This window comes from Neopelma chrysocephalum, unplaced genomic scaffold (assembly GCF_003984885.1).
Source record: "Neopelma chrysocephalum unplaced genomic scaffold, ASM398488v2 Primary Assembly neopelma1_61b, whole genome shotgun sequence".
In the NCBI taxonomy this organism is placed as follows: domain Eukaryota; kingdom Metazoa; phylum Chordata; class Aves; order Passeriformes; family Pipridae; genus Neopelma; species Neopelma chrysocephalum.
Window position 1 is genome coordinate 2,930,522 of NW_020897717.1, and position 15,658 is coordinate 2,946,179.

The window sequence follows — 15,658 nt, forward strand, 5'->3', positions numbered from 1 at the left end:
GAGAACTCAAGGAGACCATGGACTGTTGCCCCTTTCCATGTAAAGACTTCGTTTGTCCAAGTTTTAAAGCAAGCAAACACGCAGGACTGCAAACACCACCTGAGGTAATGTGGGATGATTTCTTGATCAAAATTCCCCCCCCTTTCATTAATTATCTTAGAAATTATACAAGCCCTCCCAGCACTGCAGAAGGAGGATAGATTGATAGAAGGCATTTCTTAACCAGTAGCTTCTTTTTATGAACAGTTAACAGATGGAGATAAATTAATTCCCAGCAGTCTTTCCTTGGAGCAGAAGTTGAATTTGTCTTCACGAAGATCACAGTCACAGCCATGACACCTCCTGTGGACCTCAGTGGAGAGGCATACAGTACCAACTTTCTCCCCCTGGATGTTTTTCCTAAGTAGCTCCAGTTGGTGTACTGAAATAACTTCAGATAGAAGCTGGTGTAAAAATTCCAGTCTATCACTTGATGGAGCAAGGTTCTGCACTCCCTGCTTCTCCCCTTGTGATTTGGCAACCATGAGCAGCCTGTGAGATGCCCAGAGAATACACAAGCCGCACTCACAGATTCTGGGCTACTGTTCTCTCTGCTATCTCTGTTCATCTTTGGATTCATAGTTCCTACGACACCTGAATTCATCAGGATACCAAGTTCTTGAATGTCTGAAGAAATTAAATTGTGGTGTCATAGAATCATAGAATCATAGAATCAACTGGGTCAGAAAAGACCTCCGAGATCATCAAGTCCAACCCCTGATCCAACACCACCGTGGCTACCAGACCATGGCACTAAGTGCCACATCCAATCTCATCTTAAAAACCTCCAGGGACAGTGAATCCACCACCTCCCTGCACAGCCCATTCCAATGTCTGATTACTCACTCTGTAAAAAAATTACTCCTAATATCCAGCCTAAACCTCCCCTGGCAGAGCTTAAGATCATGCCCTCTTGTCCTATTGCTGGTTGCCGGGGAGAAGAGACCAATGCCCACCTGGCTACAACCTCCTTTCAGGGAGTTGTAGAGAGTGATGAGATCTCCCCTGAGCCTCCTCTTCTCCAGGCTGAACAACCTTGTGCTTCACCAGCCTCGCTGTTCTTCTCTGGACCTGCTCCAGCACCTCAACATCCTTCCTGAACTGAGGGGCCCAGAACTGGACACAGTACTCAAGGTGTGACCTCACCAGTGCTGAGTACAGGGGAAGAACCACTTCCCTGGACCTGTTGGCAACACTGTTCCTGATCCAGGCCAGGATGCCATTGGCCTTCTTGGCCACCTGGGCACACTGCTGGCTCATGTTCAGCTTCCTGTCAATCCAAACTCCCAGGTCCCTTTCTGCCTGGCTGCTCTCCAGCCACTCTGTCCCCAGCCTGTAGCGCTGCATGGGGTTGTTGGGGCCAAAGTGCAGGACCCGGTACTTGGCCTTGTTGAACCTCATCCCGTTGGAATCAGACCATCTCTCCAGCTTGTCCAGGTCCCTCTGCAGAGCCCTCCTGCCTTCCAGTAGATCAACACTCCCCCTCCAACTTACTGTCATCTGCAAATTTGGTAATGGTAGACTCAATCCCCTCATCCAGATCATCAATAAAGATATTAAACAGAACCTGGCCCAACACTGATCCCTGGGGGACACCACTAGTGACCGGTTGCCAACCGGATGCAGCCAGTTCACCGTTCACCACCACTCTCTGGGCCCGGCCATCAACCAGTTCTTAACCCAGCAGAGAGTGCCCCTGTCCAAGCCGTGGGCTGCCAGCTTTTCCAGGAGTATGCTGTGGGAGACGGTGTCAAAGGCTTTGTTGAAGTCCAGATAGATCACACTCACAGCCTTCCCCTCATCCACCAGGTGGGTCACCTGATCATAAAAGGAGATCAGGTTGGTCAGACAAGACTTGCCCTTCCTATACCCATGCTGGTTGGGTCTGATCCCTTGTCCATCCTGCAGCTGCTGTGTGATTGCACTTAGGATGATCTGCTCCATAACCTTGCCAGGCACTGAAGTAAGGCTGACAGGCCTGTAGTTTCCCAGGTCCTCCTTGCAGCCCTTTTTGTGGATCAGTGTGACAGTCACCAACTTCCAATCATCTGGGACCTCCCCAGTGAGCCAGGACTGTTGGTAAATGATGGAGAGAGGCTTGGTGAGCTCTCCTGCCAGCTCCCTCATCACCCTAGGATGGATCCCCTCTGGTCTCATAGACTTGTGCGGATCCAAGTGGCTCAGCAGGTCGCTAACTATTTCCTCCTGGATTACAGGGGGGTATTCAGTTTCCTGTCTCTGTCTACGTGCTCTGGAAGCCAGTTGTCCTGGGGACAACCTGTCTTACTGTTGAAAACTGAGGCAAAGAAGGTGTGAAGTACCTCAGCATTCTCCTCGTCTTTGATGACTGTGTTCCCCCTATGTCCAACAAAGAATGGAGGTTTTCCTTGCCCCTCCTTTTGCTATTGCTGTATTTATAGAAGCACTCCTTGTTATCCCTAACAGAAGTGGCTAGATTGAGTTCAGATTGCGCCTTTGTCTCTCTAGTTTTCTTTCTATATGATCTAACTATATTCCTAAATTCTTCATGAATAGCAAGCCCTTTTTTCCATGGTCGGTAAGCTCTTTCTTTTTTCCCCTAATTTCCTTCAAAATCTCCCTGTTCAGCCAGGTTGGTCATCTTCCCCAGTGGCTCACCTTTCGGCACACTGGGACAGCCTGCTCCTGTGCGTTCAAGACTTCCTTCTTGAAGTACGTCCATCCCTCCTGGACCCCTTTGTTTTCAAGGGCTGTTTCCCAAGTTACCCTCTGAACCAGTCTTCTGAGTAGGTCAAAATCTGCTCTGCAGAAGTCCAGGGGAGAAGTTTTATTGATGGCCCTCTTTGTGTCCCTGAGTATTGAAAACTCTCTTATTTCATGGTCACTGTGTCCCAGACAGCCTCCAACCACCACATCTCCTACCAGCTCCTCTCTATTTGTGAACAGCAGGTCTAGAAGGGCCTCACCCCTGGTAGACTCATTTACCAGCTGAAGCAGGAAACTATCCTCCATACACTCTAGGAATCTCCTAGACTGCCTCTTCTCTGCTATGCTGAGTTTCCAGCAGACATCTGGCACATTAAAGTCACCCACAAGAACAAGGGCTGGTGATTTTGAGACATCTTCCAGCTGCTTGTAGAATAATTCATCACCCTCATCATCCTGATTGGATGGTCTATAACAGACTCTCACCAGGATGTCAACCTTTTTGGCCTTTCCCCTGATTCTGATCCACAGGCACTCAACCTTATCGTAACTGACTTAAGTTCTACAGAGGCAAGAGACTCTCTAACACACAGAGCCACCCCTCCACCTCTCCTACCTTGCCTGTCCCTTCTGAAGAGCTTGTAACCACCCATGGTAGAACTCCGGTCATGCGAGTCATCCCACCATATTTCCATGATGGCGACCACATCACAGCTTTCCTGCTGCACGATGGCTTCCAGCTCCTCTTGTTTGTTACCCACGCTGCATGCATTGGTGTACATGCACTTCAGCTGGGCTGCTGATTTCACTCTTATCTCGGGCTTTCCACCCTTAAGCTCATCTCAGTCAATTATCTCTGTACCTGAACCTGTGCAGAAAGATTGATGGCCAACTGAAATCTAAGTCATAGAACATGAACACAAGAACCCATAGAAAAAATATATAACACTTTCTAAATCAAATAACAAACATCCTGTCTATGCAAGTAATTTCCATCACCCCTAACACTGCACAAAGTCATCGAAGTCCTCATTAAGACGAGGAATAGATAGGATTTGATTTTACAGATACGGAAGTAAAGGGTAGAAAGTATTTATGGTGTGTATAATGTCACATAAGAAATTTTCTTTAGAGTTCAGATTTTAATTTCCTCACCAGTGGATCACAGGACTGATAACCTCTTGTCTTTGTGGTTCTGCAAATCCTCTGCAGACTAGGGATGCTGTGACCAAGCATTCATATTCACATCAGTATAGTGTTGAGATCTAATGATTGGATTTAAGCCTTTCTGAAGAGAGGAACTGTCTGTTAAATTCAGGTCTGAATCCAACATGGAATTTCAATTCTCAAACATGTAGGTATCTGAGAATTTTGTGCAAAAATAACTCATGCCATACAATGAGACAACTGTGTCTTCACCTTAACAAAACACAACTAGAACTGAAAAAACCAGGTTGTAGCTGGAAGAAGGCTGCAATTTTTCTATTCACAAAAATTGCAGTGGACCCAGTTTCTTCTCCGGAAGCATGACAGCAGAACTGAATATCTAACTGATCAGGAGGAGTTTATTTTTTTTTCCCCTATTCTCTCAGGCTGCTAGGCTTGGGATGGAAGTTGAGTTTTATCTACAATCTTACAATGGGGTAACATTGAGCACTAAGCAAGCCTGAGAATATTTATTTATTTCAGCCCATTTTTATGACCAGCACTATCATGTTCTTCAGTTCAGTAGCTTTCTTTTCTGCTGTCATGACCCAAGCCAGACACCATTGCATTATAAAAGAGTGTTGTTTTATTTTCTTTTAAAGTGAGTTGAAGATGACATTCTGTCACTTTCTGCTGTAAAACACTCTGTGGGCTGCTAGGGAGAAAAGGGTTATTTCAGTTTTATCAAAATATATTAAATAAATTTAATATCCACTCAGCTGATTGAGGCAGAGACTCCCTGTAGATATTTTGGTCACACATTAAGAAAGTTGTCACAAGCAATTTGGACTGGAGCGAGGAGTTATAGACTGCCAAATATTGATTAATTAAGCCCATGTTTGGATTAGTTCTGCTAGATTGTTTCATTAGGGAAAATGACTGAAAATATGCAATAAAGTAACCAAGGGGATTCCAGTAAGAATTTATATGTAAATGAGACCTCCAGCAAAGAGTAGGAGCTGGGACTGAATTTGATGTGCCCTATGACATGGTATGGTGCTCCTTGCTCTTCCCCTGGTTGGGGTAGAAATAGGCACCAGGAGAGTTGACTTGTGTTTGTTGTGCCAGTGACTGATTTCATTGGAATCCTTCTCAACAGCTCAGGAATGGAGCCCTTTCTTTGTCATGTGATTTTTCATCTTCAAGGCAAACTTCCAACTTATTTCACATGCATAATGTCAGCGTAAAGGTGAGAAGGAATATATCATCATAGAAGTAATGACTGCACAATTACTGTTTATTTTAATTCCAGATTCACTGCCATTTGGGTTTTTTTCCCTGTCGTGTTATGGAAGAAAATGCCTTGATAAGGAGAACTCCTGCACTGGGAAATCCTTTATTTATTTTCTTCTGCTCCTGTAATTGGCTTGTAAATGCACTGCCATGAGACTTCACTGAACTTAGCTGCATTCCAAAAATAGTAGGTGGAAAAAAATCTAGCATGCCAAAATAAATGAAAAGAGAAAAATCTTTTGAGTTTTGGAGCTGAACCTATTTGACATAAGTAAAGTCTCACTCTTCAAGCAGCCTGTAATGAGAAAATCATCGTCCTACAGCCTGTTTAGCTTTAAGTACAGGGAGAGAGAGGTGGGGATCTGGATTATCCCAGGCAGAAACCTGGCCTGACTTGATGACCCTGGGGTGGTCAGAGAGAGCATCTGTCAGATGACAGGGACCAAATTCAAATTTTAAGGAAGAAGAAAATCAAGAGAGGCAGTAGTTTGTAAGTGTGTCTCAGCTGGATAAAGTGACACTACAGGTGACCAGTACACTGTGCACAGAGCTGGAAGATCTTGAAATAGAGAATCATATTACTGTGCCTCTGGAACCATGGTGGAAAGCTCGTTCTCGTACTGTGTAAGTGATGTTACAGTACAGTAAGTGAACAGTCCTGATTTCGGCTGGGATAGAGTTAATTTTTTTCTTAGTAAGTGGTTCAGTGCTGTGTTTTAGATTTAGTATGAGAAAAAAATTGATAACACTGATGTTTGAGTTGTTTCTAAGTAGTGCTGCTTACTCTAAATCAAAGAGTTTCCAGTATCCCATGCTCTGCCAGCAAGCAGATGCACAAGAAGCCAGGAGGAAGCGTGACCAGGACAACTGACCTGAACTGGCCAAACGGATATTCCATAACACAGAACGTCATTCCCAGTATATAAACTTGGGGAAGATGGTCAGGAGGAGCTGATCGCTGCTTGGGCACAGGCTCAGCATCACTAAGTGGGTGGTGAGTAATTGTATTGTGCATCATTTTTTTTTCTTGTGTTTATTCCCCTCCCTCTCTGCTCTTCATTACTCAGATTATTTGTTGTTGTTGTTGTTATTACATTTTACTTCATTTAAATTATTAAATTTCTCTTATCTCAACCTTGAGTTTTTCTGATTCTCCTCCAAATCTCGCCAAGGGAGGGGGCAAGCTGAGTGAGTGGCTATGTGGTACTTACTTGCCAGCCAGGATTAAACCATGACATGAACTCATCACGCTTGTCATGATTCATAACATAAATCATTCTACCTTCTTCTAAATACATTTCACAGCTGTTGTGGTCCTGCTCAGCCATGAGGAGGGTCGTGGGTAAACTCCAGTATCACTGCCAAGTAACCTAAAGAAGGCAGGTCACCCAAATTCTGGCTGGCCCCATAGCATTGTCTACAGGGCATACTGATGGGTGAGATACTTCAGAGGTTCTCAAAAGTTTTAACCTTTTAAAATAAATAACTGGATTATCTGGCTATGTTTGCATCAAAACAAAGGAGAAGTAAGGCTTGTAAGCTATTCACTCCCTGAAAAACCACAGCTCCTTTCAGTTCAGACAGGTCTACTTCTTTTCCTTCCAACCTTTTTTTTTTTCTGCAGTTTAGAAAATCTGGTCATTGAAACATTAAAACATGTTTTTGGCCCTAGTCTTAGATGGTGCCATCTCTATTTATATTTGCCTCATTAAATCTTTTATCATCCATCCATCCATCTTGCATGCAGAAGAATCACATGGAGCACAGGAGTACTCACAGTGGTTAGAAAAAGAAAATAAAACCATCTGCATCCTCACCTCTGAAAAGAAAAACGTGAAACTCAAACCAGCAAACCAAACCAACAGACCATTACTCTGCTTCTTGGCTAGCACAAACTTCTTCCATTTAGCAGATGTGGAAAATCAAAGTGAATGGACAGAGAAATATTTCTATATGCTCATTTGCTCTGCTCACATATGTCACACTGCAACTATGCTGGGCATAACCCTCCAGTGTTATTCTTGTACAAATTTATCTCAAAGATGCACATTTATCTCTGAGGTTACTTCAGGAGAAATACCTCTATGAGTAAAATTATACTAGCAATTATCTCGGTTAATTCAGCTCAGCCCCTATGTAGAAAATATGTCAATATTTCAGAATTGACAAGGAGTATTGCACGTGTCTATATTAATTGCCTATCCTCCTGGTCACCTCTGTCCCCCATCATTTCTCATGTCTCTGAGTATCCCTGCTCCCACCTCCCCTTCTTTGGCGCTAGGTCAATTGATCTTCTCCACCTCCCTCCAGCCTGGACTCCTCTTGATTACTTTACATCGGGGCAAATCAGCAGAATTGGGTTCAGAACTGTTACAGAAGGTTGTCTTACATGTTAGGTGACATAACTGCTCAACTTTTCTGCTTTCATTTAACACCAGGTAGCAACAGGGAGGTCTTTCTACAATTTCATTAGTGTATTAAAATATATTCATCTTTTCCCATAAATTACGTTTTCTTACCTATATGGGTTAATCCTTTGTCTCTATTTTTTCCTCTCTCTGAAAAGCCCTCAGGCTTCACATGCTACATTGTATTTATCCACCTTCTAAATAATAATAATAAAAAATGTAGTCAAAATTGCCAAATTTCTGTATTTATAGAATAATACCACTATTTTTTTTGCTTAATAGACACTGTCAGTGACTAAATCATCTGCACAGTTACATACTTATAAACTGACAATTTTCTATAAATACTGAAATTCTGTAATTATCACTCATCAAAATTTGAAAATAGATAAAACAACAAAGAAGAGCAAGAACTTACTTAATATTTAATCCTACTCCCCTCAAAGTACGCACCAACAACTCTTCTTAGTATGCTCCCAACCACTCTGTAAGGTGCCTTGATTCCACAAACTTGCTATATTTGTGCACAACAACAAAAACATAGTAGGAAACAGGTTATTTTTAGGCAAAAATATAACCTGACAGCAGACAAGTGATTCTGAATCCAAACCATTAGCTATATATCAGAAAAAATCCATCATTCTGAACCATTTTTAAAGGTCTGTCCAAAGAATTAATGCATCTGCTGTTAACTTGTGTCTAACATATAAATTTGGCATATTTGCCTCCTTACTGGTCAAACTAAAAGAGAGTGAGCCTTATAGGTCTGCAGCCTCTTTCTCTCTTCTTTTGGCCATGCTACTGTTTTATTAACTGCAGTGATAAAGCTGTTTAGAAGGATAGAGAACAGTCATAAACCTGTCTCTCTCTCACTCCCAGCATTACCTTGGGGATCCACTCCACTGGTGCTGTAGCACAAGGCATTGCTGTGTAACAACAGAGAGTGGTGAGGGAAGGCTAAAAGAAAGCACCAAAGGAGACAGAAACTGCTTCAAGGGCTTGTAATGTATGAGGTTGAGCACAGGGAAACTGAAGCTGGACATCTGAGCATGTTTCCTAATGGTGAGCAACAATAGCTCACATACCCATTTACAAGGCTTGCAGTCTCTTGCAGTACTGTAAAAAGCAGCCTATAAAAAAGACTGGGTCGGAATTGGCTCTTAGGGAGAGTGATAGAAGACTCTTTATTGGGATATTTAAAACCAGAAAAAAAAATAACACTGAAAACAATGTTGTGGGATCCCTCTCCTGCTCCTGCCCAGGGCAAAGCAGAATCGATGAAATCCCAGGGGCTCTTTTTTATTCTATCTCTAGATTTCAGACAAGAACAATGAGACATAAACATACATTTACATTCTTTCCACATTCAGGAGTTGTATATCCATGAACTACATGTTGCGGTTGTATTTCCATGGCTTCGGAAGTATCCTACCCCTGAAACAAGAGCTGGCAGCAGTCAAAAACGGTGCTAGAGAATGCTGGCATTAGCAAGCCCAAACACGGCATGTAACCACCTCAAAACAAAATATTGAGGGTGAAGCCTGAAATGATGAAATGATAAATAATTTATGCTTTTAGTCAAAATAAACTTTTTTCTTCTCCTTCTTTCACCATGTTGCATTTCTAGGGGTAGCAAAAAGGGAATTAGAAATTTTTTGTCAATCACAATATTATCCTTCCCAACCAGGTATAGTCAAGAGGTGCTTTATATGAGAAATGAGTCAGGAGTAGGGAGAGACACGGGACATTTTCTTCCACTTGGGTTAATTTTTATTACAAATAGCTCAAGGTTTCACAGTTGAGATGTTCACTCACTCAGTATTCAAGAAATCTGTGATGAAAATAACATCTAGTAATGATTTTGATTTCTGATACTGTTGTGCAGATTCTTGGTTTTCCTGTTTTGTGTAAGTCCCAAAACATAAGGCAATTTGCATTGATAAGTCTGAGACATTCCCTCATATTTTCATTGAACTGAAAAGTTGATCTAAGAAACTCATTAAAGGCAGAATCAAGCCAATGTTTTACCTTTATTTGAAGATTTTTTAAATATGTAAGGTGAAATGCAGAAGAAAATATTAAGTCATTTTAAATGGATATCTCTGAAAATTTACTTTTTAAAAGATGAAAAAAATATCAAGCATTTTGATTTTTCATAAAGGAGAAGCAAGTGTTTTAATTGATACAGCAAAAATTAAATAAAGTAAAAGGGCAAAACCTTTTTCTGAAATAAATATATTTGGATAAAAAAAATTCACAGCAAAAGAAGTCACGTAGCATCCATTTGATTCTCTAGCAACTGTCAAATCTGGAAATCACAGAACTCCTTTTCATTCAGACTGCCTCTTTTTTTTCTCAAAAGCTGCAAATTCTACTGCCAAAGATAGACGAAATGTCAGACTGGCACCTTCTGCCTCTGAAACCTGAGGACAAAGTACTTCAAACTTACAAGGACAAACCCTTGTTCCAGCACTCTGTGCTCTCAGTATTTATGAAGCAAGTAACAAACTGAGTCTGGTGAAGTTTGAGCAGAAAGAACAGGGAAGCTACACAGTTAAAGAAATTTTACCCAAAACAATTTAATGGTTATTATCACAATTACAAAACATACCTTGTGTCAAAGATACAGATATGTGGAATTTAGGCTGCCTTGGGTGTCATTTCCAGGGCTCAGAAACTCATAAATGGCTTTCCTGCCCAGCCTTGCCCTCACATGTTTAAGGTCACCACTTGCATTATCAAACTCATTTTAAGGGGCTGAATTCAGCACAGCAGAGGTCAAAGCCCTCTGCTGCACAGTGTGCTGCGGTCCTGTGTGAGTGGCCGCTGGTCACTCCAGAGGCTATGCCCTCTGGCTTTCAGCTTGTGCGGGTGCAGGCAGCAAGAGAGCAGTCAAGGATGTCCCTAGATGTGGGCTGTTTGCCTTGCTGCCCAAATCCACCCAGCTGCACCTGGGAAAAGCTTGGCTCTCCCTTTGCTTACTGATGACAGATATTTTGGCTGACTGCTGCCTGCTCACGTCCACAAACCCCAGAGGGGCTGTAATCTCTGGCATGAAGAATTACCAAAGTGAGAACTCAGACCAGATGCGGGGTGCAGTGGGGCATTTGCTACTACTGTTCTCCTGCCTCAGCAAAAAGCGCAGTAAGCTGTGGCTGGGACTCTGGCTTCTTATTTGCAAAGTATTCTTTGCAGCTTTGTCTGCAACCATCTTCATTTTGGCATAATTACCTCATAGTCCCCTGAATTCCCATGTGTTTTCAATAGAAGTTATAGTTTTCTTCCTTATAACAGTTTTGTTGCTTCATTTTACCCCAGAGATGACGATATGTCACTGGTGGCTGAGTGATTCCATTATAGACAATCTGCAAAGAGCTTAGGGTCCCTTCAAGATGAAAGATGACATCTAAATATAAGTTATATATTTTAGTAATATGCACTAAAGTGTAAATTTGCTTTGCAAGGAACAGTTAAGGTCTTCAGCAAGCTACATGGAGTTAATAAATAGACAGTCAGCAGTGGCAATCTCATATCAAGCTTATTTCAGAGCCTCCAACTTCTCCCAGGAAACTGCACTTTATCAGACAAAAAGTCTTGCTTACTACAGTGCCTCATTGTTATTGTAATGCTATTGACATCTTGCCTTTCCTGTTGCACTCAAACCTTATTATCAACAGTGTAGTTTTAACATTCCCCAACCGCAGCAGAGAAAATTAGTCCTTGTTTGCAAATCGATCATTCCTTCAGAGGTGGACACCACCATGCCACCACACCAGTCTGTGTGAAAGAGGCTGGCATCAATAAATACATTTAACTAATACATATATATATAACTATATTATAATAATGATAATATTAAATATAATAATATATTTAACTATAAGTATATTTAACTTCTTACAGTACTCCAAACAACAAGCTTTTGTTTCTTTGCTTCATAAGCTCTTTTTCAGCATTTGAAAGCAAAAGACCTCCTGACCTGACAATGTGCCTGAGGAGTTTATGCTAATAATCCCATGATAAGGCAGTGGCACAGAAGGATCCCTTAGCTAGTTCGTTCTCCTGCTCCACTCACCTCTCTTTTGTCAGTGTCTTACCCTTGCCCTTCTGTTCAGAGATCTAGGCTCCTTCCAAAGCCCATTTAGAAGTATGGTCCACATCAGTGGGATAAAAGCTGGCTGCTGCCAGTCCCTGGATAGCAAAACTCAAACCTGGAAGAGAACAAAATTAAAAGTGCTTCATCCTCCCAAGCCAGACAGCTGCTCAGTCAGCACATGTGGAGGTGGTTTCTTGGCTGAGTAACAAACTTAACATCTCAATTGTCAAGCCTTAGAGAGCAGAAGAAACCACAGTGGTGGTGGCAGCAAGGGAAATCTGTTCTAATCCCATGGTGTGATCTGGGGATGGCCATTAGTGCCTGATTTAGTGACCAAGCAAAGGCACTAGACAGATGGTGAGTTCATTTAAGGTAGAGAGAAGTTTGCTGGAGATCTAAATGTGGAGCTGGGCTCTGCATCTGGGAATAGTAGAGGGTAAGGACAACATTTATTGTTGTTGTTATTATTATTATTATTATTATTATTATTATTATTATTATTGAATTTAAGTAAGGTACTTAGTCCTCACGTGAGAATCTCACCTTCCTCAATGTAGCTAGTGTCAGGTTACAGTTTTTGGTGATTTTTTAAATCTTTTAACAGGGATTTTTAGAGCACAGGAAGACAACAACTCACTTTGCTTTCTTTGCATATATTTTAACACGTGTTTCTCAACAAAACAGCAAACTCATTGCTCCCTGTTGTAAATATGCACAGATCTCATAACTGCACATGAGTTTCTCTGCAAGTTGGGGCTGAAATGTATCCATCTGAGGTACAGAAGACTTTTTTTTGGTGCCAACTAGCAGTAAGGGGACTGGGTACCTTTTACTGCAAAACAACGTAGACTTTAAGTCAAATGAAACTGCTCGGGCAAGCAGAGCAAGTGGTCAATACTCAGACTAAGGGTGCTCTTATCCAAACTGTGTGCCTTACATGAAACCTGTCCAGCAGCACAGTGACCACTTACCACACTTTGCTGGGCTGCTGAGGAGTCAATTAAAAGCCCATAGAATTTAGCGTCAGGGTTTTAGTGGTTTCAGCGCCTTTGGACAGCGTTCTTGCTTGATACTTTTCCATGTACTGGCCTGCTCAGTGAGCTTCACACTGCATCAGTACTGCCAAACCCCTCTGTGTCTGACTATCCTAATTGGATTACGGGAATTGCCTCTGGAAAAATCCATCACTAGCCAGACAATGGAAGCAGGGTACACACCAGGGCAGTCTTCTCCAGCTGAGATAGTCTTGAAACTGTGACTGTTTGCCATCTTGTGGTGAATGATTTCTCAGCCCTTATTTAGTTTTCCACTGCAATGCTTCACTGGTATTAAAATATAAAGCAAGTTCTTCTCATGTCATCCTCTTCCTCCATTTACAAAATCCCCATCTGTTCTCAGGCCTTTGTGCTAGAGCCCTTCTTTTCCTCATCAATTTAATAATGTCCTTTAACTCTTCCTCAAGTCCAAGCTTAATGAGACGAGCCTTCTGTTTATGCAACAGTCTTAGCTAAAAGGTCTTTCACACAAAGGCATGGCCAGCACTATGAAGCGTGGTGGTGCACCTGCTATTGCCTCAGCATAGTCTTGTTTATACTGCTCCCCAAATCTTATTTTCCTCTTACACAACAAAGGGTATCGTGCAAGGGTACTGAAGGTATCTGCCCTGATTTAGATGACTGAAAATGTAAAGGAAAAAAAAAATATGGCTTCTGAGTGAAGGAATTACTATCATGAATTGCTAGACTGCTTTCCTTCAATTGCTTCTCTGGATCTCTGCTTTCTGCATTGCTAGGACAGCCTTGCTCTTCCACAGTAGCATAACAGAGATGTTTGTGGTTACATGCTGACACTGTTATCATTACAGGATTTTCAGCAAGCCAGTGTCCAGACCAGACTCAGAGGTATATTGAAATGGTATTGCGTGGAGCTGAGTACGGACATGTGTATATAAAGATGTGTGTACAGGAGTGTCCTTCATCTCTGACCTGATGGAATCATGCCACTGCTGTGGTTTTTCTGAAATAAACTAGACACTTACCTTTTTTCTCCATGGGCAGGAATAAAAATACTTAAAAGCAAATAAAAACATCAGCACAACCCAGCCCTCATAATACTACAATGAGAAGAAAAGGAAGTCAATTTTCCTTTTGTATTTTCAAAGTCTGGACCACGATTTAAGGCAGTGATAAGCTAATGATAAAGCAGTCCTGAGGCCAAATAACCTGAACTGGCTGTGTGCATGTGTTCACAATTCACTGGGTATTGGGTCTCCTAAGGACACAGACCATCACATGGGATCCATAAGACACAATTATTGTTCAATTTCTCTTTTTTCTCATTTAAAAGAGTCTGAAATTCAGGCAAGCCTCGGTTACAACTCATCAGAAGAATCAAAGTTAAAGGTATTTCTTACAGTAGAAAACAAATGGTATGTTTTACATGGTCTTGTGGAGCCATGAGAGCACATACAGGGGTCGGAAGGGACAGAACCCCCTGGGATCGGACTGGAGATCTGGGGAGGATCCAAAGCTGACAACATTGAGGCCACACTGTTGAAATGGCTCTTGGCACAGCCTGTGCCAGCAAACTCTGCCTGGGCATTATCATTTATGGACACTGCAAACCTTCACAAGCCAAAACTGTCAAGGCATGTATTAACATTGACAACAACCCAGCATGCAAGCACTCCTTGGGAAAAAAAAAAAAGGGCAAAGAACACTATTAAATAGACATATTAAGAACTCCCAGCATGCTTCCTGCACGCATATACGCAGAGGACCTACACACAGTCACTGCCTCACCCTGCTTGGGCCTCTGCTAATGACAGACAAAAAGTAGTATTTTGCTGCAGCTTAGTTTGCTCTCATCTGCAAATATCCATCCAATACTCGAGGCAAATGGACATTAAGGAACCACAACTGGATGGACTTGCTCAGAGGACCCACCACTGTTTTAAAGTTTCCAGAGTCTTTTCCACTTAGAAGAAAAAGTATTTAGAATGAATTCCCATCCTGTTCATCTGTGTTTGGAGGTTTGTGCTGCCCTTCTCTGCCCTATTTCCACCTGTGCCTTATAGAGTCTGAATTATGCCCCCCTTTCCCCTTCTCCCTGTCCTAGATCTTCACTATCTGGCAAATACAGTCCAAGACCAGTTATTTCAGCCGATCCTTCAGCTGCAGGCTGTTCAACATGGTTTGTGTTGAAGCGGTGAAAAAACTTATGCAACACTAATTATTCATCAAACGCAGAAATAAACAGCTAGAGTGGAGTTCATTCAACATACATGAAGCAAAGTTCCATAGGTAGGAGTAGAATAAAGCTGTATAAAAAAGCAATAAAGCTGGAGGACTGATATGAAGAGAGACAAAAATCTGTAATAAGAGAAGGAACACAAAGCACTCTTCTAGAAACTACAACACTAAACAATTAATTCCATTTCAAAAGGTGGAACATGAAGCAAGATATCACTGGTGGAGTATGCAAAATTACGCAACTCAAGAATATTGATGTTCTATTCAAAGACTTTGAAACGTATGCAGAAAGATATACACCTCCTAAACTAAGAAATTTGGTTGTACACCATGAGAATCTGATACTTTATATTAAAGGACTCAATCCATGCAAAATATCTAATCATTCATGGGCTCCCAGCCAGCTTTTCCTGTGAATTTACACTAATTTTTAATTAAGTACTTTGAGAAGCATTGAATCTTATATTTTCAAAAGGTGTTACCTCCTCAAAGAGAAAAGAGGTAAAATCTTTAGCTAACTGAATTTTGTATCACTTCATTGCAGTCTGTGGTGCTGTGTTGATCTATAAGATCTGAAAAATTGGAATAAATTATTCTCCTTAGATCATTAGCTGGTTTTGCTTAAATAAATTCAATATACATATTAAAACCAAATGAACAAAAACCCCAACTACAACAAAATCAGCTGTCAGCATCCTGATACTGCAACTGACAACAGTGATTTATTTTGTTCACTAAGA